Source organism: Capra hircus, chromosome 9, assembly GCF_001704415.2.
Source record: "Capra hircus breed San Clemente chromosome 9, ASM170441v1, whole genome shotgun sequence".
NCBI classification, from domain to species: Eukaryota; Metazoa; Chordata; class Mammalia; order Artiodactyla; family Bovidae; genus Capra; species Capra hircus.
In genome coordinates, this window is record NC_030816.1 from 55,127,347 (window position 1) to 55,151,454 (window position 24,108).

Below are 24,108 nucleotides of genomic sequence, written 5' to 3' on the forward strand. Positions count from 1 at the left end.
CCAGATTAGACTATTCCTATTCTTTTCATAAGCTTATTTTCAGCACCGGCTTCTTTTACATTAATATACCATCAGTTGACTCTTTTTAATGGTATCTGAAGAGACCAAAGTCAATATCCAAAAAACCACCTCCTTTCACACCCGCAGGTACACGTTACTGTACCGAATGCACTTCACCCGCCTTGAAAATCTGATGTTTCTATCCTTTAAAGAAACTCTCTCCTTTGAAGTTATTTTATGCTCTATTTTAAACACAATCAAAATGTGGGAAAGAAAAGTGGATATTCTCCCAAAGCCACTCAAAAATACTGGCTCATATTTCATTTTCTTACTCTCTAGACCCATAGAGTAACTATACACACACACACACACTCTCTCTCTCTCTCTCTCTCTCTCTCTCTCTCTCTCTCTCTCTCTCCCCCCACCCCCACTTCCTCTTTGAGAAAGCTGTTAGTCATCAATCTGTTTCAGCTAGTTCCCAACTCTGCCTCAAGCTTTTAATCTGGCCTTCATCATTAAGGAGATATACCTTAAGTATTTTATAAACTATCTGAAAATTTCAATTAGCTATTTTTATCTCCACAAAAATTGTTCAGTAAAGTTCTCATTAATACAACCATTCAATATTGAAGGAAACAAGTGTAAGATGTTAGCTAGGTAGTTGACACACAAGAAGATCTGTAACACATGTCTATAACTTAAAAGAGAGACGGCAGAGACTGCCTGCCTGCCTGCATAATTAACTATCTAATCTTGAAGATGGCACTTTTCTATCTCTGGCCTACTTTCTTCAGCGTGAATCTGGGAGTAAAGAATGCAAACACAGTATCTGTTAAAAGTTTTTACTATTTATGATCCTAGGAAATTACAAAAAATATATTGGCATCTTTCTATAACATGACTAAATGAAGAAAATATGCCTTAAACATATGTATTTATCCTGTTTATTTAATTTAGAAGCAGAATACGTCATGTGAAATGCCAGGCTGGATGAAGCACAAGCTGGAATCAAGATAGTCCAGAGAAACAGCAACAACCTCAGATATGCAGATGATACCACCCTAAAGGCAGAAAGTGAAGAGGAACTAAAGAGCCTCTTGATGAGGGTGAAAGAGGAGAGTGAAAAAGTTGGCTTAAAACTCAACATTCAAAAACAAAGATCATGGCATCCAGTCCCAACACATCATGGCAAGTGGAGGGGAAAAAGTGGAAGCAGTGACAGATTTTATTTTCTTGGGCTCCAAAATCACTGCAGGCAGTGACTCAGCCATGAAATTAAGACACCTGCTCCTTGGAGGGAAGGCTATGATAAACCTAGACGGAGTATTAAAAAGCAAAGACATCACTTTGCCAACAAAGGTCTGTATAGCTAAAGCCATGGTTTTTCAGTGGTCATGTATGGATGTGAGAGTTGGACCATAAAGAAGGCTTAATGCCAAAGAGTTGATGCTTTTGAACTGTGGTGCTGGAAAAGGCTCTTGAGAGTCCCTTGGATAGCAAGGAGATCAAACCAGTCAATCCTAAGAGAAATCAACCCTAAATATTCACTGAGAGAACTGATGCTGAAGCTCCAATACTTGACCACTTAATGCAAATAGCTAACTCATTGGAAAAGACCCTGATGCTAGGAGAGATTGAAGGAAAAAAGAGAAGAAAGAGGGCAGCAGAGGATGAGATGGGTTGGATGGCATCATCAACACACCATAGACAAGAATTTGAGCAAACTCTGGGAGATAGTGAAGGACACAGGAACCTGGTGTGCTGCAGTCAGTGGGGTTGCAAAGAGTCGGACACGACTTAGTGACTGAACAACAACAACACTATATATATTGCCTAAGAGCCAATGGCAACCCACTCCAGTATTCTTGCCTGGAAAATCCCATGGACGGAGGAACCTGGTAGGCTACAGTCCATGGAGTCGCAAAGAGTCAGACAAGACTGAGCGACTTCACTACGAGCCAAACTATGCATTTCTTTTGTTTATAACATCAGCTCACTATCACATATTGTTTGGCCAACTGAATCTATAAATAATTTATGTTTTATTTTCATAAGGTGTTGCTTCTACCTTTCATTTTAAAAGTGTTGACAAAATGCTAGTAAAAGAGTAAAATAGCCAAGAAAGAATAACAATCACAGTGATACCAGTACCTTGTACTCACTGAGCCGTCACCATCAGTCAGGAACTCATTTAAAACACTTGCACAGGTGCTTTTGCATTTACTCCTCATAACAGCTTTATCTACTGATTCGTCAGTTGAGAAACAGAGGGACAGAGTTGTTAAGTAACTTGACAAGGTTACATCATAGGTTGGAGAGCTGGATCTGGATGTTGGACAAGGCAACTTCTAATTGGGTAGTTAACGCCTTCACTTTACTGCCTCTTGATAAGAGGCTGGGTGACAAGATGAAGGTTAGTTCAGTTCAACACTAACCAGATACATTCCGCTGGAACTCACTTTCCATATCTATTAATACTATGAGAATACTATTCATAGTATGAGATTTTCCATTTCCATATCTGATGCTAGGGTCTCCCTTGTGGCTCAGCTGGTAAAGAATCTGCCTGCAATGCGGGACACCTGGGTTTGATCCCTGGGTTGGGAAGATCCCCTGGAGAAGGGACTGGCTACCCACTCCAGTATTCTGGCCTGGAGAATTCCACGGGGTCACAAAGACTCGGACATGACTGAGGGACTTTCACAATCTAGTGCTATAATCTAGAAAATCCATATAAGTATTTACACAGACATCTAAAAAGATTGGTATTTCTCTCTGGAGCATCTCTTACAGCATAGCCACCTGCCTTCTGCCCTACTTCTCAGAAATGAATCTATGACCAAGCAAATAGCCTTGGTTCCCAGCCATAAGAGATATGAGAAGGTATTTCAGAAAGGAAAGAAATAGAGGCTTAATTGCTCTTCCCCACCCCTTGCTCCTTGGACGAGGTGTGTCGTCAAGTCTCCTCCCTCTGTCCCTTGCCTACCTGTGCTGCCAATCAAACAGCCCTCAATTCCAGACCAACACCCACTCCAACTTCAACCAAGAGCCACCTCACCCCGCCCTACTCCACCCTACTCTGACAAGTGAAGGCACAACTGTGTCCTGTGGAAGGACTGACTAATAAGCGGCCAGGGATCATTTTAAATGCAAGCTGTTATTTCTGCAGAAAGTGTAAAGCCGATGCACTGAAAAAACCTTGCTTAGAGTCACTGGGTTTGGGCTCTTGACCTAGCACATCAAGTGCTCGACTCTGATTCTCGTCTGGCTATCTTCTAGAAGAGGCTGCAGATAGGTGAGAAAAGTGGGAGAGAATGGGGAGAGCAGGTGTGGCCAAGCTTCTTCACATCTGATGCAGTTGGTCAGTGTTCCAGGTTAAAAGGAAAAGCAAGAAATCTATGGCAAACGAAGTCATGTCTTCTTTCAAGTGAAAGTGGTAAGGACTGCTGCTTTTGTGTTCTGACCACTGCTAAAAGGTTAAATGCCCCCTAGGAGCTGCAGGGGGAGCAACAGGTCAAATACCACCACTAGCACCTTCACCACTCAGTAATCCTTTAAATACAGCTAAAGGTATTAATCACTGAATCTTCACAGCTACCTGAAGCCACCACACTCCAAAACCAACCACTCACTGACTAAGAAGGGTGTGAGTGCCATACACACTTGCATGGTTTATGAGCTTCCACGTCCTCAGCATCGCTATAGTTAGAACTCAGGCTGAAAACATCCCTTTTCCATCCTTGTTCATGAAGATGGAATGACAACATTCTACTCAGCCATATATAAATACTACACTTCATAGAACTTCAACATTAAATTGTTGCAATAATACTCCTGCAGCAGGCCCTTAACAAAGTTCATCAGGGATTACAGGCTCTGTTCTTTCCAGCACCAGCTGGATGTGAGAAACCTTCAACAGCCACTAAACACCCCTCAGTGACTCTGTTCTTGGTTCCATCACCAGCTAGCTGTGGGTTTACCTCTCCTGATTTCCATCTCCTCACATTGTAAAAGAAAGAGTTCAGACCAAATGACACTCGGATTTCCTCAACCACAAAAATCTGTGATTACAAGAGCAAAGTATTATCCTTGACAGTGACCTAAGAATTGGTGATTTAATCTGAAAAAAAAAAAAAAAAAAGAAGAGTTGTTTATACATTTTTCAAAAAAAAAAAAGAGGAAAAAAGGGTATTTGGGGATAATAACACCACTGAATTTTCATATCATTGAACCCAAGTAAGCAAATCACAAGGCCTGATCTAAAACTGCAAATTAACAGTGTCAAGGACCTAGCACCAAAGGTCAAATTTAAATAAAAAATTACTTTTGTTGACATATAGTCTTCACAGATTTTTGTTGTTGTTGTTCATAAAAACCATACTTGCTGATGATTATGAGTAGCAAGTTTTAAGCAGCTTGATAACTCTTACTTTCACGAAGTATGAAAACTTAGAATTCTGGCTCTGAAAGAAATAAGGCACCATATTCAAGCCAGTTAGATTCTATCTCTCGGTTAGATGAGACTTTGGTGTGCTATCTGTTAAACTCCTGGAGCTATCTAAAATTGAACGTTGATACTTGGGGACTATTCAATGGCAGACATAATAACACTGATTAAAATATTTCTCAGAATTTTGTTACCACTGATTCCCTTATTCTTGCAAAAACCTAGGCTCTCAAATTTTACCACTCTTACCATCAGCCAGAATTTAAACTTTCCACACAGTAACACTACTACCATCAAAGCTATTAAGTAATCTTAATATGTGAAAGGAAAGGGGGATGAAAGACAGAATAGCTAAAACGTCAAAAATATCACTTGCACAAATGGCACAATTATTTCCTTTTCACAGCTGAGTAATATTCCATTGTATATATTGTACAAAAACTTTTGACACAATTAGGCACACAATCACAGTGTTGTTTAATATTCAGCAAGAAATGAACTCCTAGAATCTGCCTGCAATGCATGAGACTCAGGTTCAATCTCTAGGTCAGGAAAATCCCCTGGAGAAAGGAATGGCAACCCACTCCAGTATTCTTGCCTAGAGAATTCCATGGACAGAGGAGACTGGTGGGCTACAGTCCACAGAGTCACAAAGAGTTGGTCACAACTGAGCAACTAACACACACCAAAAAAATCTACAAAACTTTATTTTTCATGGTGGAATATTAAAAAGTTTTTTTCTGAGAAAAAATTAATAAATAAATGAAACTTATGTATTGAGTGCCATCCATGTTTTCTTTACTGTGTTTGCTTCAGGCTTTCACAAAGTATAATTAAATCCACTGGTATGAAAAAAAAAAAAAAAAAGGTGATTATGTGCCTATATGAGTATGAACTCACCCTGAGGGCTGCCTTCAAACTGGGTTTTTTTCCAAACTGTGTCCCACTGAAGCCCAGAGACCCAAACAGGTAAACCCCTTTGGATCTCTGAGCAATGTGTACACAAATCACATAATGAAATTTTACTTTACATCTCTGCACATATTTGAACCTAAATGTACCACTGATTAGGAAGGTGTAGTTCTCCATTAATCTTTTCATAAATCCAGGGTGACACATTTTTGTTCAAGTAAAGCCATACAGATAAAGACATCGGTCAGTCATATCCAACACACCTTGTCCCACCAAACGCAGGAGCCATGTATTAAGTTCATGCAACCTACAAATATTTCTCAATGACCTACTCAGCCCAGCCTCTCTTCTAGACACTGGGGATACAGTAAACAGAGCAGGCAAAAATCCCTGTCCTTGCAGAGACATTACAACCAAATAAATACATAGTTTAGAAACAAAACAGATATAAAAGGTAGCCAGGGAAACTCTGTGAAAACCTTAATGTGGATCATATACTAGACTATAATTATCTTTGGTGTGATAATAGTATATTACAGTGGTTTTCAAACTTGTCTGCACATTGGAATCACCTGGGAACTTAAAAAGAAAAACAAACACAGATGCCTATGACCCATCCAGGAATTGAGATTTAATTAGTTTGGTGTGTAGTCTGAGCTTTGGAATTTTACACTTTTTTTAAATTAAAACTTTGAATCCAGATGTAAGATTTATGTGTATCCATTATCCATTTTAAAACAGTCCTAAGAACTTAACTTTTTTTGTATAAAAGCTGAGGAAACAAAATCGATCATCTGGTTCACTTGATTATCTTGGGATGTTGTCCTAGGTATGAAATTCAACAATTTACAAGCAGAAAACTACTTTCAGATGATGGGCAATGTTTCAGAATTCACCAGGTGAATTTTTAATTTCAGCTTGATATAATTGTTTTCCTACAAACTTTTTGTTTCAATGTTTATTTTTCAATGTTTTAAAACCATCCCATCTTTAAAAGAGCAGTGCCTCACTGTTCTTCAATGTTTTGAATATTCATTGCTTCTAAAGAATGCTGCAGGCATAGGATACATTAGGGTTTTATCTATATTCATCCTAAAAAACATGAAGTACATTTTAAAAATAAATCCTTAATATACACTTGATTTGTCCCAATTTGCCTCTCTTTCCTAAAGATGTAACGCAACGTTTCAATTAATATTATACAGTCTATTCCAGTGTCATCTGTCATCTGGACAGTTATTATTCATAAGGGAAACTATAGTTACTATTCATTATTTGTATCTTCCCAACTTGGGGTTTTGGGGTTTTTTTTTCACCTAAGAAGAATACACACACATACACAAACAGAGAGATAATATGAAAGAAAGAAGGCAGGAGGCGGGGTGGGGGCAGTGGAGATAGCTGGAAGAGAAGACTGGAGCCCTAATTAGAAAGATACTCATACTTAACCATGTACTCATCTGGAAAATATTTACTAAGAACCTACTATGTGCCAAGCAATGTGGAAACAATTATAAACAAGCCAAACAGAATTCCAAATTGATAGTCACATTGGGACTATGGACGAGCAAACATAACACAATTAGAGCACTGCTTTTGCAGAGTTAATCTGATGAGGATTAAAACCAACTAGACCAGGTTTGCATTCAAAGTGTATATGTTATACCTAAGTAATAAAAAGGGATTCTTTCTAAACACCAAATCTGATGGCATGCTCCTGACCAAGTTGCTTTCTACTTGTATTTCTTCTCTTTCACGTGGTTGCTAATTACTACAAACTTGGTGGCTTAAAGTAACAGCAATTTACTCTCTCATAATTCTGCAGACTAGACACTCAAAATCAGGATGGCTGAGGTCAAGGTGTCAATGGAGACAAACTCCCACCAGAGCCTCTGGGCGATCCATTCCCTGCTCTTCCAGCTTGGGACAAGCTTTTTTTGCTCATGACCTCATTGACTCCAATCTCTGCCTCCATTTTCAATTTGGGGGTGTGGGGGCGGGGTGTGTGATCTCCCTTTCATAAGGGCCATTATGATTGCATTTGGGGCCCAACTCAATAATCTGGGATAAACTCCCACCCCAAGATCCTTCACTTAACTGCATCTCAGTTCAGTTGCTCAGTCGTGTCAGACTCTCTGTGACCCCATGAATCGCAGCACGCCAGGCCTCCCTGTTCATCACCATCTCCCGGAGTTCACTCAGACTCATGTCCATCAAGTCCGTGATGCCATCCAGTCATCTCATCCTCAGTCGTCCCCTTCTTCTAATCCCTACCAGCATCAGAGTCTTTTCCAATGAGTCAACTCTTCGCATGAGGTGGCCAAAGTACTGGAGTTTCAGCTTTAGCATCATTCCTTCCTAAGAAATCCCAGGGTTGATCTTCAGAATGGACTGGTTGGATCTCCTTGCAGTCCAAGGGACTCTCAAGAGTCTTCTCCAACACCACACTTCAAAAGCATCAATTCTTCGGCACTCAGCCTTCTTCACAGTCCAACTCTCACATCCATACATGACCACAGGAAAAATCATTGCCTTGACGGACCTTAGTCGGCAAAGTAATGTCTCTGCTTTTGAATATACTATCTAGGTTGGTCATACCTTTTCTTCCAAGGAGTAAGCGTCTTTTAATTTCATGGCTGCAATCACCATCTGCACTGATTTTGGAGCCCCAAAAAATAAAGTCTGACACTGTTTCCCCATCTATTTCCCATGAAGTGATGGGACCAGATGCCATGATCTTAGTTTTCTGAATGTTGAGCTTTAAGCCAACTTTTTCGCTCTCCTCTTTCACTTTCATCAAGAGGCTTTTTAGCTCCTCTTCACTTTCTGCCATAAGGGTGGTATCATCTGCATATCTGAGGTTATTGCATCTCCAAACTGCATCTCCAAAGACCCTTTTTCTAAATAGTATTCACATATTAAGATTCACAGATTCCAGCGATTAAGACTTAAACCTTTGGAAGCCATCACCAAAGTACCACACCTACCAAGAAACCCTAAGAGTAGCAACGTACAACAAGGAAAACTCAACTAAACCCGAGCATTTACAGATCTGCTCCAAACACTTCTGTCTGACAAACTGACCTGCTTCTGTACAGATTCCTAAGTGCACGGTGCTTCACTCCTCAGCTACACTTATGTGTTTATGGTGAGAATTTAATTAAATGAGATTAGAAAGCACCATGCAGATTGAAAGTAACATTAGCTTTTCCCCTCTCTCTTCTGCCTCCTCAGCTATAACCTAGAATACCCTTACAAAACAACTCCTGTAATTTTCACTTACCCATTTTGGAACCCTGTCTTTACTTCTCGATAGATTGAATCTGCAAAGAAAAAGCTCAAAAGAGCAGAAGTGGAAGAAAGTTCCAGTGGGCTGAGGTAGCGACGGGAGCAGCCGGGTGGCGGGAGAAGCCGTTACAGGAACTGGAGCTGCAGATTAAGCTTGATCGAGATGACGACCTCCCAAAAGCACCAAGACTTCGTGGCAGAGCCCATGGGGGAGAAGCCAGTGGGAAGCCTGGCCGGGACTGGCGAAGTCCTGGGCAAGAAACTGGAGGAAAGGGGCTTTGATAAGGCCTATGTGGTCCTCGGCCAGTTTCTGGTCCTAAAGAAAGGTGAAGACCTCTTCCGGGAATGGCTGAAGGACACGTGTGGCGCCAACACCAAGCAGTCCTGGGAGAGTGCCTACGAAAGTGGTGTGACGCCTTCTTGTGATGCTCTCTGTGGAGCCCCCGATCCCAAGCCCCAGCATTGAGTCTCCAGAGTTTGCAGCCTAGTGAGGACTCCTCCTTCATCCTCTACAAAAGAAGAGATTGCTGTTGTTGTGCACACCTCCCATGTACTCCAGGGCCTTTGGGGAGTTCTCCCCCCTCACCATTTCAACATTTTTGGAATTCTCACCCTTGCATGCATCTTCCTTTTCCCTGCCAGTTTCATGACAATAATTACCAGCTTTTCTGAGTGGATTCCTGGCCCCGTCCCTCACTCCCACCCCCACCTGTGGTCTCTTTTATGCCATTTGCTAGTCTTTTTGGCAGAACAGCCACTGTCCTTGTAAGTTTTTTAAATCAATAAAGCCAGTGGCCTTCAAAAAAAAAAAAAGAAAGAGTTCAAAAAAGTTCAGTAAGCCAGGCCAACATGGCACCAGTTCTCAGGAGTCCTCAGGACCAGGGGCAAACCTGGGCAAAGCTAAAGGCTGGTCTGGTGGAACTCTGGAGCTGGAACCTCTCTGAGCGCTAGAACGGGAAAAGTGACATGACATTTACCCTGGGGTCACTCTGCGTGCGTGAGTACATGCAGGCTGTCATTCAGTTGTGTTTGACTCTTTGTGACCCCATGGACTGTAGCCTGCCAGACTCCTCTGTCCATGGGATTTCCCAGGCAAGAACACTGCAGTGGGTTGCCCTTTCCTTCTGCATGGAATCTTCCCAATCTGCAAATGAACCCGTGTCTTCTGCTTGGCAGGCAGATTCTTAACCACTGAGACATCAGGGCGGCCCTGGGGTCAGGTCACTCTACTCACTCACTCTTCCCTAATTACAAAAGTAAGACTTGATTAGAGAAGCTAAGAAATCTAAGACCAAAACTGCATGGATAAGAAGGATGATACAGAGAAACTGAAGATTTCCAGTCAAATAACTGAGAAGCCATTCTGCCTTCTGAGCTTCAGCAATTGCTACAACTGAGGCTCAGCCAAGTCACTGCTTTCCTGACCAAGCTATTTGAGTAGAACCAAAATCCTGACTTGTCTCATTCTCTAGTGACCCTGATATGGAGAATGTCTACTTTTCCATAATCCACTAACCAGTAATCCTTAGCTAAAATTCTTACTCAGAAGTATTCTTTTAATGTATTTTCTGTTTTGTTTTCTTTGGGTTGTTTTCTTCAGATGTATTTCTTAATACTGTTAATATATACGGATAACCTCTAAAAATGAAAACATCCTAATGTAGAAAATTTAAATAAACCAACAACTGCTTATATACAAGCTCTATCTACTTTATTCTCACTCCAGACCTGAAACTAGTGTATAAATACAATCCTTAGCCTCTCAAGGAAGAATGAAAATAGCACCTCATATGCTATGATGCCATTACAAATATATTTCCATTTTATGTGAGCTATTAATATTGTTTGCTTTTATACACAGAATAAATAAAACAATTCAGGATTTCCCTGGCAGCTCAATGATAAAGAATCCCCCTGCCAATGTAGGAGACACAGGTTAGATCCCTGATTTAAGAGCATCCCACATGCCACAGAGCAACTAAGCCTGTGCCCCACAACTATTGAGCCTGTGCCCCAGAGCCTGGGGGCCACAATTATGGAGCCCATGTGCTGTAATTACTGAAGCCCTCTTCCCCTAGAGCTCATGCTCTGCAACAAGAGAAGCCCCACACGCTACAGCCACAGAGTGGTCCCCGCTCGACCCAACTAGAGAAATGCCCACAAACCAACAAAGACCCAGCATAGCCAAATATAAATAAAACTATTTAAAAATATATAATGAATATACATATAATAAAACAATTCATTTCATTACCACATTGGCTTAAAATACAACATGAAAGCAAATGTCAAATGAATAACAAACTAAAATCTACAGGATATTAGTCAAAAGCTGTCTGATGCACGGCAAGCACTGTGGCACAATCCAAAGACACAAAACACTGAATTTCACCTTGTTTTCCAAAAGCATGGTAAGTAAGCCCACAGGAAGGCAATCTATTATCTCCTCTTCCTCATTCACGGCTTGCCTTTGGTATTACATATTCCAGATAACTACATAATACACTTATTATTTCTTCTCCACTGTCTTACCATTCAATCTCCATCCACTTTAGTGAAAAAGTTGTATTCTCCTGTAGAAATTATTTTAACCTATTCAATGTAAAATCCAACAATTGCACCAATAAAATGCAACATAATTATACAATCATAGAATATTTTAAAGATTCGGTATTTGAAAGCAGACACTGCCTCAGCCCCATCATACTTTCTGAACAAAAGTCCTATCACCCCCTCCCTTAGTTCAATTCAGTCACTCAGTCGCGTCTGACTCTTTGTGACCCCGTGGACTGCAGCATGCCAGGCTTCCCTGTCCATCTCCAGGAGCCTACTCAAACTTACGTCCATCAATTCAGTAATGCCATCCAAACCACCTCATCCCATGTCGTCCCCTTGTCCTCCCGCCTTCAATCTTTCCCAGCATCAGGATTTTTTCCAATGAGGCAGTTCTTTGCATCAGGTGGCCAAAGTATTGGAGTTTTCAGTTTCAGCATCAGTCCTTCCAAAGAATATCCAGGACTGATTTCCTTTAGGATGGACTGGTTGGATCTCCCTGCAGTCCAAGGGACTCTCAAGAGTCTTCTCCAACTTCAAAAGCATTAATTCTTCAGCACTCAGCTTTCTTAATAGTCCACCTCTCACATCCATACATGACTACTGGAAAAAACATAGCTTTGACTAGATGGACTTCTGTTGGCCAAGTAACATCTCTGCTTTTTAATATGCTGCCTAGGTTGGTCATAACTTTTCTTCCAAGGAGCAAGCATCTTTTAATTTCATGGCTGCAGTAACCATCTGCAGTGATTTTGGAGCACAAAAAAATAGTCTGTCACTGTTTCCATTGTTTCCCATCTATTTGCCATGAAGTGATGGGACCGGATGCCATGACCTTAGTTTTTTGAATGTTGATTTTAAGCCAACTTTTTCACTCTCTTTCGATTTCACCAAGAGGCTCTTTAGTTCTTCTTTGCTTTCTGCCATAAGGGTGGTGTCATCTGCATATCTGAGGTTATTGATATTTCTCTTGGCAATCTTGATTCCAGCTTATGCTTCATGCAGCCCAGCATTTCGCATGATGTACTCGGCATATAAGTTAAATAAGCAGGGTGACAATATACAGCCTTGACGTACTCCTTTCCCTATTTGGAACCAGTCTGTTGTTCCATGTCCAGTTCTAACTGTTGCTTTTTAACCTGCAAACAGATTTCTCAGGAGACAGGTCAGGTGGTCTCTTTAAGAATTTTCCACAGCTTGTAGTGCTCCACACAGTCAAAGGCTTTGGCATAGTCAATAAAGCAGAAGTAGATATTTTCTGGAACTCTCTTGCTTTTTCGATGATCCAGGGGAATGTTGGCAATTTGATCTCCGGTTCCTCTGCCTTTTCTAAATCCAGCTTGAAAATCTGGAAGTTCACGGTTCATGTACTTTTGAAGCCTGGCTTGGAGAATTTTGAGCATTACTTTGCTAGTGTGTGCTGCTGCTGCTAAGTCACTTCAGTCACGTCCGACTCTGTGTGACCCTACAGATGGCAGCCCACCAGGCTCCCCCGTGTCCCTGGGATTCTCCAAACAAGAACACTGGAATGGGTTGCCATTTCCTTCTCCAACGCATGAAAGGGAAAAGTGAAAGTGAAGTGGCTCAGTCGTGTCCTACTCCTAGTAACCCCATGGACTGCAGCCTACCAGGCTTCTCTGTCCATGGGATTTTCCAGGCAAGAGTACTGGAGTGGGGTGCCATGCTAGTGTGTACAATTGTGTGGTAGTATGAACATTCTTTGGCATTGCCTTTGCTTGAAACTGGAACAAAAACTGACCTTTTCCAGTCCTGTGGCCACTGCTGAGTTTTCCAAATTTTCTGGCCTATTGAGTGCAGCACTTGCACAGCATCATCTTTCAGGATTTGAAACAGCTCAGAGGGAATTCCATCACCTCCACTAGCTTTGTTCATAGTGATGCTTTCTAAGGCCCACTTGACTTTGTATTCCAGGATGTCTGGCTCTAGGTGAGTGATCACACCATCATGATTATCTGGGTCATGAAGATCTATTTTGTATAGTTCTTCTTTGCAGTCCTGCCACCTCTTCTTAATATCTTCTGCTTCTATTAGGTCCATACCATTTCTGTCCTTTCTTGTGCCCACCTTGTTATGAAATGTTCCCTTTATCTCTAATTTTCTTGAAGACATCTCTCTACAACCCAAATTTTGGCTGAAGAAAGTAAAGGACAAGATTAGTGTCTGTGAGTATGAAGTCATACTAGGACAGAGAAGAGATAGCTCCACCTTCAGAATATAAGGGCTTCCCTTGTGGCTCAGATGGTACAGAATCTGCCTGCAATGCAGGAGACCAGGTTTGATCCGTAGGTTGGGAACATACCCTGGAGAAGCAAATGGCAACCCAACTCCACTATTCTTGCCTGGAAAATCAAATGGACAGAGGAGCCTGGCAGGCTATAATCCATGGGGTCACAATGAGTTGGGCATGACTGAGTGACTAACACACACATTGGAATATAAAAACACCCATACAAGCTCTCTTTCCCAGGCCAGCATACTGACGTGGCCACTGAAGCACATGTCATGTAGTTTCAGGCTAGCTCTATTTTTAGCTCAGTCCCCAAAGCAAAAGAAGAGGTCTTTAAAGCCAAGTATCAGCACGAGAGGAATCTATTCCGTGCTGTCACCAACATGGGTTGCAAATGAAATATCCTCGTGAACAACTGGATACCATTTTCTATAGTTGTTGAAACATGGATTTCTGATACTGGTGTTACAGAGTCAAATTCTTCATTCTGTTGGGTAAAAATAAACTAAAACCCTAGAAATATAAAAAAGACCATCCTGTTCCTAAACACTGTCATATAATCAGCCATCATTTGTTGACTATGCAGAGCATGCCAGGCACTAACTAGATGCTGAGATTCAAGGATAAAGAAAATAACAGGCTCAGTGCTTTCACGTTTATTATTCTAAGACGGATACAATACCATAGAATATTATGGTTAATATTCTTCTCATCTGTAGCTAAGAAGAAGGGACTACACAATAAAACACAAATAGAAAGTATTTTTTCCCTAAATTAGCACACATTTTATCGAAGAAAAACATACTCATAATAATGCACTCTTATCAAAGGACGCAGCTTGCTAATATTACTCTCTCTTACTGGCTGTCCTATTCTTTATCTCTCCTCCTCCTGCTACTTCTCTTTTTCACTGCTACAGCTTTAAGTAGTTATTCCCAGACTTACATATTAGGGGGAAAAAATCTTTTTTTAATTTGGGGTGGAGAGTATCAATACAGAGTTGCAACTTTTTATCAGCCAACTAACAGCAATTTTTAAAAAATAGAAACTACATCTACTTGCACTAACTTTATTTCATTAAAGACATTTGATCACATAAAACATTTTGCGATCCTTTCAGATCCTTTCACATCTGATTGGCAGTGTGAACTCCAAATAACAAATAGGAGGAAAGAAGAACCCTTGTGGTTAAAAGTGTATAATTGGAGGGTAGAGGATGGAAATGGCAAAGACTTTGCTTACTTCACAATTTTCACTAGGGCTAGTCCAGCTCACCTTGAACAATGCAATAAGAAAGGACGAAGATGTGTCTTTGCCTGGCATGAAGTGGATGAGGTGATAGAGGATGCATGGAGACCCTGAAACCAATGTAGAGATAACCAGAAAGTAATAGAGAGGGGTATCACCATGCGGGGAGACGTGCTAAGATTAGGGTGCTGAGAAAACACTTAAGAGAAATTACTTTTTAAAGTGTGGATTGAACACAGAAGAAGCTCAAGGCCCAGAAACAGACACTGGACAGCGGTGGTGGTGAGGAGGGCAGCAGTCGAAAAAGCACAGATCTGAGAAACTTCAAGGAGAAGAAAAATAACCAAGCTCAGTAACAGGCTCCGTGAGGAAGCCTGGGGACAGCGCTGTCAGCGATGACTCAGATGTCACGAGTGGAGAGCAGACAGGCCAGTAGTAGCACTGCCAGTGACACCGAGGAAGTAAGACAGGAAATGATGCATGAGATAGCTAAGAAACACTATAAATAGTCACACAGCTGTGGTCTCTCCAGCAAAAAATGCATGTGCAAAATATCCTGCGTTCCACACCTTGGTTAAATTTTAACTCAGAGAATAACAACACATTAATGACCACTATTGCTATAAGAGAGCATGTCTAGGAATGTGTGCGTAAGGGAAAAAAAAAGAAGAAAAACAGAGGGAAAGTGGATTTCAATAGTGGCTGGCTTTGGAGTAGTAGCAGATGTGACCTTCATTTCCTTCTTTGCACTCTTAATTATTTTTTCAAATTTCCTCTAAGGAGAATGCTATTTTGTTGGTAAAATTTGGGGGATTTCATAATTGAGCATGTTAGCATGTTGTGGTACTTTGCAGGCTTCATTAACCCACAGGCAACACACACAAAACGTCCACCTACTTTAAGAATTATGGAGACTTTAGCACACCAAGGGGAACTCCAAATCAGGGTTCACATACCCACTGAAGTCAACATGCATTGTCCTGGTCTGCCATCTGGGGACTATTCACATTTAACATGTATCAGAAGTACATAGATTGGTCTCACTCCAGCAAAAGTTAATCATGAAAGCCAAGAAATGTCACCCCAATATTCAACCTAAAGCCTCCCAATGCCAGGAACTACTATTGCAAGGAATTTTTCACTAAGGTCTGTAAAAAGTACTTCTTAGAAGTGTAGAGGATATATGCATGAAGATTTTCTAGTATTAAATAAGGTGCTTTATTGTCTTAGAGAAATGGAATGGCTACTTTCAAAGTAAACTGGGCAAATCCAATGTGCAAGGAACTAGAGAACAGTCTCCATTCCTGCCTCTAGCTCAGGATGTGGACAGTGGACATAGGGCAGCCACTAAGGGAACAAACTCTGGAAACCAGGCTGCCAGGATTTTGAACCCAGCTCTGTTCTAGTGCCTTCCTAGCATGTCATCTTGAGCATGTTTCTGAGCCTCGGTTTCTTCCATCATATAACAGAGAGAAAATTATACCTATCCTCACAGTATTGTGAAGTATAGAGGAGTTAAAATTCACATACAGGATATTGTAAAGCAGCAGAACAGCGCTAGGCAAATACAGGGTACCATTATTTTTTTATTTATAATAAACACTGTTGAAAAAGCTCAGCCTTCTCAAACACCATACTTAAACGCAACCATAAACTGTGCTAATCATGCTGGTGATCATTTGATATCGTTCTACCATATTCAAAAGCACAAAGTTGCTTTTTTCCTTCTCACTTCCTCTTATTCCCTCCTGACCTACATTCAAAGATTAACAGAGCAGATACTAGAGTTCCTCAAAAATAATAACACCCCAAGATTGAGAAGCCTGGATGTCTTCCTTCTGTGTCATGCTCTGCCCTGCTCAATCCCTCTCCTAGGAAACCAAGGAAACATCTTTACTCAATAATCCAGTGTGTTGGCAACAACTTTCAAAATCAAGAAACAAGTTGGCTCACTGTTAAAAAAAAAAAAAAAAGTCTGTGCTAAAGAAAAATTATGTAAATATATTTTTGCAAAAAGCTCTAATAACTAACTCTCCTGTGGAGCAATGCAGCCTCTGAGAATGCAACTCAGTACTTCTTTAAGTCACCTATTGAGATAATGAATCTTCCCCAGCAGGACTGTCCATTTGTCTAGTAAGTGCAAACACAAACTGAAATACTAACTCCCACTAGAGCCAACCCCACTACTAGTGGTTGGCTCTGTCATTTACACTTGCCCTCTGCAGGCTGGCTTGTTCATGTCCTAGTGAGCTTATATCTTCTCAGCCATTCACATGAGGCTTCCTGAGCACTCCATGTATGATTATTAGGGAGCCCTAGAAAGCCCATCCCATCTCCAAATCTGGCCAATGACAGCAGCTTCTCTGCCAATAAGTTGCCAGGCCAAAGGTTCCCTGTTAGGTAAGTTGACAAGTGCCAAAGCTTACCCAGAGTTCCCTTGGCTCCTCACAGGGAGCTAAGTGTCTTCCAAGCTGAGTCTCTTTCCTAGGATATTAAGAAAACCAAACACCTGGAAACGGGCTGAGAGTTTCCACAATCCTCAGAATTGCAACCACAGAAGTATTTATACAGACTTGTGGTTTTCTCCAGATTTACATTTCTCTCAGAAGTCAAGGCAGTCACCATGTCAACTTTCACTAAGTTGTCTTCCTAAAAAACTATTCTTTATAAGCACAGAGACTCATCACTTCAGGACTATCAGCTGCAGGCGCTGGGCAGGTATTCCCTGCTTTGTCAGAGCCTGGCTTCTACACATTGTATCTTTAGGACTCGCCATTCCGGTTCATGGGTCTCAGAGCTGTAAACAACCACAGGTTCCAACTGTCTAAGTTACTGCAAACGATAGACAATACAAATGTTAGTTCTGAAAATACTAGGGGTCTGAAGACCCACTGACAGAGCTTGTTGCTGTTGTTTAGTCACATGACTTAATGTTCTTAAGTCATGTCCGACTCTTTGTGACCCATGGACTGTAGCCCACCAGGTTCCTCTGACCAGGAGATTTCGCAGGCAAGAATACTGGACTGGGTAGCCATTTCCAACTCCAAGAGATCTTTCCGACCCAAGAATCAAACCTGTGTCTCCTGCATTGTAGGTGAATTATTTACCGCTGAGTCACTGGAGAAGATAAGTAGCTGAACCTTATCCCACAAAGTGGTTTTTGACTGCCTGGGGCTGATAAGCAGTTACTCCCTTCCTCTCCTCAGGGACCAAGTAGGACTTATGGGGACACTCAAGCTCAGGCTCAAAGCCTACCAAAGCAGCTACAGTCTGAGACTGTTTCTTTCCTTCTCTTTTCTGAATATGGGAAAGAGATGGGCAAGAACCTCTGTTCAAGGAAGTCAGACTTCACTATAGGAAATAAACCTACAGGTTATTACTCATATTTCATGCAAAAGCCCATACTTTCCTCTTCCCTACATCTTAGCTCTGTTGACCATCTCCCCATCTCTTCATTGCACTTTGTCTATCTCTGGATTCATTCACGGGCCTCCCTCATGGCCCAGTGGTAAAGAATCCGCCTGCAATGTGGGAGACCTGGGTTCGATCCCTGGGTTGGGAAGATCCCCTGGAGGAGGGCATGGCAACCCACTCCAGTGTTCTTGCCTGGAGAATCCCTTGGACAGAGGAGCCTGGTGGGCTACAGTCCATGGGGTCACAACGAGTCAGAGCTAAGCTCCTAATGGGACAGAAAGGGAGGGAGACAGTCTAACATGGCATAAGAGGTTCAGTAGCAGCCAAACTTTTTTTTTTTTTTTCCCCCGGTTATTTGCAATGCTCCTGTCTGCTTTACGTGGTTTACCATATTTAATCCTCATACCACCACTGAAACACAGAAAGGTTCAGTAACTTGCCCAAGGTCACATAACTAGTAAGCCTTGGGTCCAACGTATGAAACCATGCTGTCTCCAAAGCCAGAGCTCCCTCTTCTCCCCACAGCACTATTCCATCACCCCAGTCCTAAATCAGGGGACCCAAGGGTCTATGACGGAGCTGTCAGCTATCCTGAAAAGGGGGCAGATTACATGCAGCTGAAAGAACTCCCAACTCCTCAGTCAAGGCTGACCTTTCAAGCTTGCCACAGAGTGACCTCAACCTCCCCTTCTTGCCTTTCCTTCCGCCTCTCCTCAAGTGGCCTGTCCTCTAAAGAAATGAGAATCCTCATAGAATCAACCCCCATCTGAACCTCCCTCTCCTCAAAATACATCTCCCTTCTTCCCCTAAAGCCAAATCCTACCCAATCACTCCAACAAGAGGAAACCTTGTTAGGGAAGTTGACAAGTGCCAGAGGCTTACCCAGAGTTCCCTTGGCTCCTCGCAGGGAGTGAGCAGAGTGCTCTCCTCACTAAGCACTTTGACTAAGAAGTGCTCTCCCATCCTTAGTCAAAAAGAGGATGTCCTTCCTCTGCAGACATATGGAGCAGGGTTATGGTTATTGGTGCATTTGTTTGTTTTAACCTATGTTAAAGCGATTGTAACTTTCTCTAGTGATTGCAACACGGGACACAGCTCAGTGTCCTCAGCAGAAGCTTGAAAACCCCTTACAAGGGTTTATCTCGGAATAGTACAGTGTACCCAGCAGAGGAGAGAATACAGTTTCTGTTCAACAAACTTCATAGCAGAGTTAACATAGTACAGTTTTTTTGGTGTTTGTTTTTAAAGATGTCTCAACACTGGCAGCTGCTACATTGGGTAATGAGAACAAAGTGAGCTGCTACTAGTGACAATAATTCCGGAGATTCAGTAAACTGATTCTAAGTATGCTCCATCTGAGTACTGTCTAATATAAAAATCTCGATTTTCTTCCTATCTCTTAAGGATCTCAATGCCACAAGGTCAAGAAGAGGAAGATTCTAAGTTAATTCTTCAACATCCAAAAATGTTTTTGCTGTTACTCTTCTTTGTCTGGAATTTATTGAACAAACACAACCAAGGGGGCTAATTTTAAATTTCTAGAGGAATTGATAGTTTGTTATCACTAATGATGGCTCTGAGGCCTCATCAGCAGCTTAAGAACAAATTTATCAATCTCTAGCACGAAAGACTAGGAGCAACCTGACAGTGAAAGGCAATAATTCTCCTTTCAGATGTAGATGGAAACTCCCCACCCCATCCCACCTCCGGCCCCCTCCCTCCCACCCCCCAGGAAGGACAGAGGTGCAGCTATAGTTTTTGCATTTGAAAACGTCACCAGAGTACTTTCCATGAAAGACAGAGGAATGATAACCCACTTACATATTATTTTGTATTAAGATGTCCTTTTGGATTAACTTCAAAAATCATTGCAAGTGTGAATGTACATAAATCTTTCTCTATTTCTCTTTCTCATCGCTTGGAAAAAGCATACATTTTTCCATTTGCTTTTCATGAGGACCTGAGAAAACAGCATCGCTGGAAAAACAAGCATTTCTCTACCTTTCTCACTCCTGTCATCCCAGCCTTCAAATTTTCATTCTGAATTCTGAAACTACACAGGTTTGACCATTTAAGTCAAGTTGCCATTCAATTTTAAAAGGGAGCTGGTTAATTTGTTTTTAAAAGAATTAGATAAATTTAAATTATTACTCTAATGCTAATAACAAGCAAACATACCAGATTGCTTTGGCTAAAGAGTTAAATTAATAACATTTTATTAATGACAAAACCAACACAAATTTCCTGCCCATGTAAACCCATATGTGTATATGGAATTATTTATATGGACATTTTAAGTAAAAATTAACCAAATGGCTAATTCATATAGTAGTAATATTACCTTCCTATACATGCAATGCGGAGAAGGCAATGGCAACCCACTCCAGTACTCTTGCCTGAAAAATCCCATGGACGGAGGAGCCTGGTAGGCTGCAGTCCATGGGTCGCTGAGGGTCGGACACGACTGAGCGGCTTCACTTTCACTTTTCATTTTCATGCATTGGAGAAGGAAATGGCAACCCACTCCAGTGTTCTTGCCTAGAGAATCCCAGGGACGGGGGAGCCTGGTGGGCTGCCGTCTATGGGGTCACACAGAGTCGGACACGACTGTAGCGACTTAGCAGCAGCAGCAGCATACATGCAATGTAAAAGTGCATAAAATCACAGCTGAACTGAATACATGCGTATCAGATATATTACTATAAATGCTATACTTAAAATGGAAAACTCTTCAATATATGACATGGATTTAGCAAAAGTGATAGATTTTAACCTCAGCTCAAATCATCTGTCATTACATACAACATATAAAATTGTCTGAGTATAAAAATATTTGTGTTCTAAATATAATGACAATTCAATATAATAAGATGTTTACATTACTCACAAGTATAATTCTGGAATTTATAGTTCATCATTTTTGCAATACGAACTACCTGAGTGATTAAAAAAGATGCTAGCGGTACATGAAAACACAGCGTAACAGTGCATTATATCTTGGTCATTTATAGATGGGGGCTCAATTTAAGCTGTTCTTTGATGAGCAACATAGGGCATTTTATAGCAGTGCACAAAATCCTCCCAATTTAACAGGTTGTTCGATTCTTAATTTAGTTCATTAATAACAATGAGACGGGGGAAGCAGCAGCAGGTCTGTGAGGCAGGGACAAAGGAGTGACTAACCCAGAAATGGTTACCTGGAACACAAATACACCAAAACTTTCCCTAACTCAGTCCTCAATAAAGGATGACACAGTCTCCCACCACACCTTTTCAACATGGGGCCCTTAGAACCCTGAGGAACTCCTCTTGAAGAGCAAGATGACAAGGATGGGGTGGGGAGAGGGAGGAGAAGATACTGAGTCGGGCAAACCCTTTGCCTCAGCCATCTCCATGGAAAGATCGATCTAACCTGCAATGAATTTTGTCCACTTGCACATTTTGCTTAGGAAGCTAGTCCTTCCTAATGAAATCCACTCTTCCGAGCATGTCTTCAAAATACGTGGATTATCAGCATTTCAGGTGGAAATCTAAAGGCCAATTCTCCCCCAAGCTTTAAAATTCACTGGCCAAGGTTTCACAGAACACAGGTTTATTAGAGATATTTTAAAATTTCAGTACTATTAGTTAAAAAACAAAAGGTATGCCTTAAGAGGTGCTTCCCTGGCCACCTCCCCAGGAAGCATAACTGAGGGGATGTGAACTACCCCATCACAACGGTGCAAGGAGATGGCCTCTGGTTCCCAAAAGGCTGCTGAGAGGCTGCATACACACCTCCCCATGTCCAAGAGCGCTAGTGACCGTGCTCCACTCCTGGTCAGCCCACACTGCCTTCTGGGCTCTTGACTCCTTGGAAAAGACCCTGATGCTGGGGAAAATAGAGGGCAAGAGGAAAAGGGGGTGACAAAGGATGAAATGGTTGGATGGCATCACTGACTCAATAGATACGAGTTTGAGCAAACTCTGGGAGATAGTGAAGGACAGGGAGGCCTGGTGTGCTGCAGTTCATGGGGTCACAAAGAGTCAGACCTGACTTAGCAACTGAACAACAATAGGCCACCTTGCCTCCCCAGGCTGCCTCCGTACTGACATTGCCAACACCTCTATAAGGTGACTGGAGCAACTGTCCAATTGTCCCTTACTTCCATCACTGCTCTCCTCCTCCTCCAGGCCCAGGCCTATTTTTCTGTTCTTGATCCTGAAGCCCAGGGACCACATTGTTCCCTTGACTGAGATCTCTGGAACTGCTGGCCTGAGACGACGAATGGGCAGCCTGGGCTTTCTTTGTTAAACGCTTACATTGTGAAACGTTTAATTTTTTGCAGAACATGTCCTCCCATCCTTCCTTCTCCCCAAAGAGGCAGACTGTCCATGCAGCTAAGCCTGCCTGAACTGGCTCCTTTATCAAGACCATCCCGTTACCCGTGGGTAACCTGGCAGCACAGGGTTCATATTTTCCTTCCCCACTCCTCGTCCTTCCTGCACTGGGACTGCAGACTTGGCTGCTTGGGAAGATCGCTCCATGCAAACCATGTGCCTGGGTGCAGAGAAAGGATATCAAGTCAAGTAGCTTAAAAAGGCAGAGAATCTTGGGAGACAAGTAGATTTCTCTGGGTGATGTCTACACGCCTTCCTGTGTGGCGAAGCAGCAAAGGGATGGCATCCTAGGAAAGCACGACAGCTCCGGGCGGACAGAGAATTCTATTTTGGTCAAGATTAGCAGTTTGTGGCAGCAGGACATTTACGGGAACATGTCATACAGGGACAGCTTGGCCTGCAATTCAACTATTTATAAGACAGGTCTAGGTTTAGGACCAAGAATAAGGTAATCCCCAATGTCTGGCTTTCGGACCAGTTTCAAATTACTTTGCCTAAAAGTGAGGAAGCTCCAGAAAGAGCTGTGGTGGAGTTGATCACTTGGTAAGTAGTTATAAACTAAGAAAATCTATTGATATTCGCTGTGAAAATTCTCCATGGCTAGAAGACAATTCTAAGTATATGCTGTTCAGTCAGCCCATCCTCACTCACCACCTTCTTAAATATTTTCAGTAATTTAATCAAAAGCGCTTTTGACACACCAAATAGGTCATTTTATTTTGAGACTTTTGGGTCTGTGTGGTAGGCCAAGATTTTAATGGCTCTGCATCCCTGTGACACATTTGGATGACTTTTTAATAAGTGAAAGGAGATGCTCAGTAGCAACTGCGACATGCCCACACTTTCACAGCTGAAGAGAACAGCTCATTTGGGTTTCAGAGGAAAGTTCTCAGGCAACAGAAAGGGTATTGAGACCACCTAGATGGCTGGGGAAGACAGAGATGATATAGCTTCACAATTGTCTTACCGTCCTATTTTGCTAGGACTAAGGAAAATCTGATTATCAAACCTTTATTGAAAAGTACAACCACCTAATGGCAAGGACAGTGGTGATGATGGCAGTATTTTAAATATATATCGTATTAAGAGTATCATGCTGGTTAGGGGAGATTTTCAATGCCTTGAAGACAGTTTCCAGTTTACAAAGACCTACCCAGCCTGGGGCTTTCTCCTCTACTTTACCTACAGGAACCTCTACTTCACCACGGCTTTCACAGCCCCCACCACAGCATGGTACACTCAGACCGCTGCTCTGAAATATCCAGATCTGGGTCTGGCACAGAAGCTATCTCGCCCTTTGAATTGAGTCTCCAGTGTCATTCAGACACATGTGCTTGGAAGAGAAAAAAACAATAATGACCCTTATTCTACATCAGTTAGTAGAATGAAAATGACCAAGGTTCCAATCAGAACTGATCTATATACAAGGAAGGTGCACAATCTCAAACCAGTTATATCATGTATTTATGTGAACTTTCTCTGTCTTAGGATGTGTACGGTTATTCTCACTTTATGAAGATTAAACAAAGTCCATTTTAAAGGGCTCTGAACACAGAGTGTACTCAATAAATATTTGTTTTTCTTTTCCTCTGTGATACAATTTGTCCCAGTTACGTGAAGA

General features: G+C 41.8%; 1 protein-coding gene and 1 pseudogene across 1 annotated transcript in view; one reads left to right on the forward strand and one right to left on the reverse strand.

The window, feature by feature from the left end:
- The window catches only part of ARHGAP18 (Rho GTPase activating protein 18), a 136,298-nt gene that overhangs the window by 97,826 nt on the left and 14,364 nt on the right, over positions 1–24,108 (reverse strand). The gene's annotated exons all lie outside the window — the stretch shown is intronic.
- On the forward strand, positions 8,723–9,189 carry LOC102185837 (annotated as a pseudogene).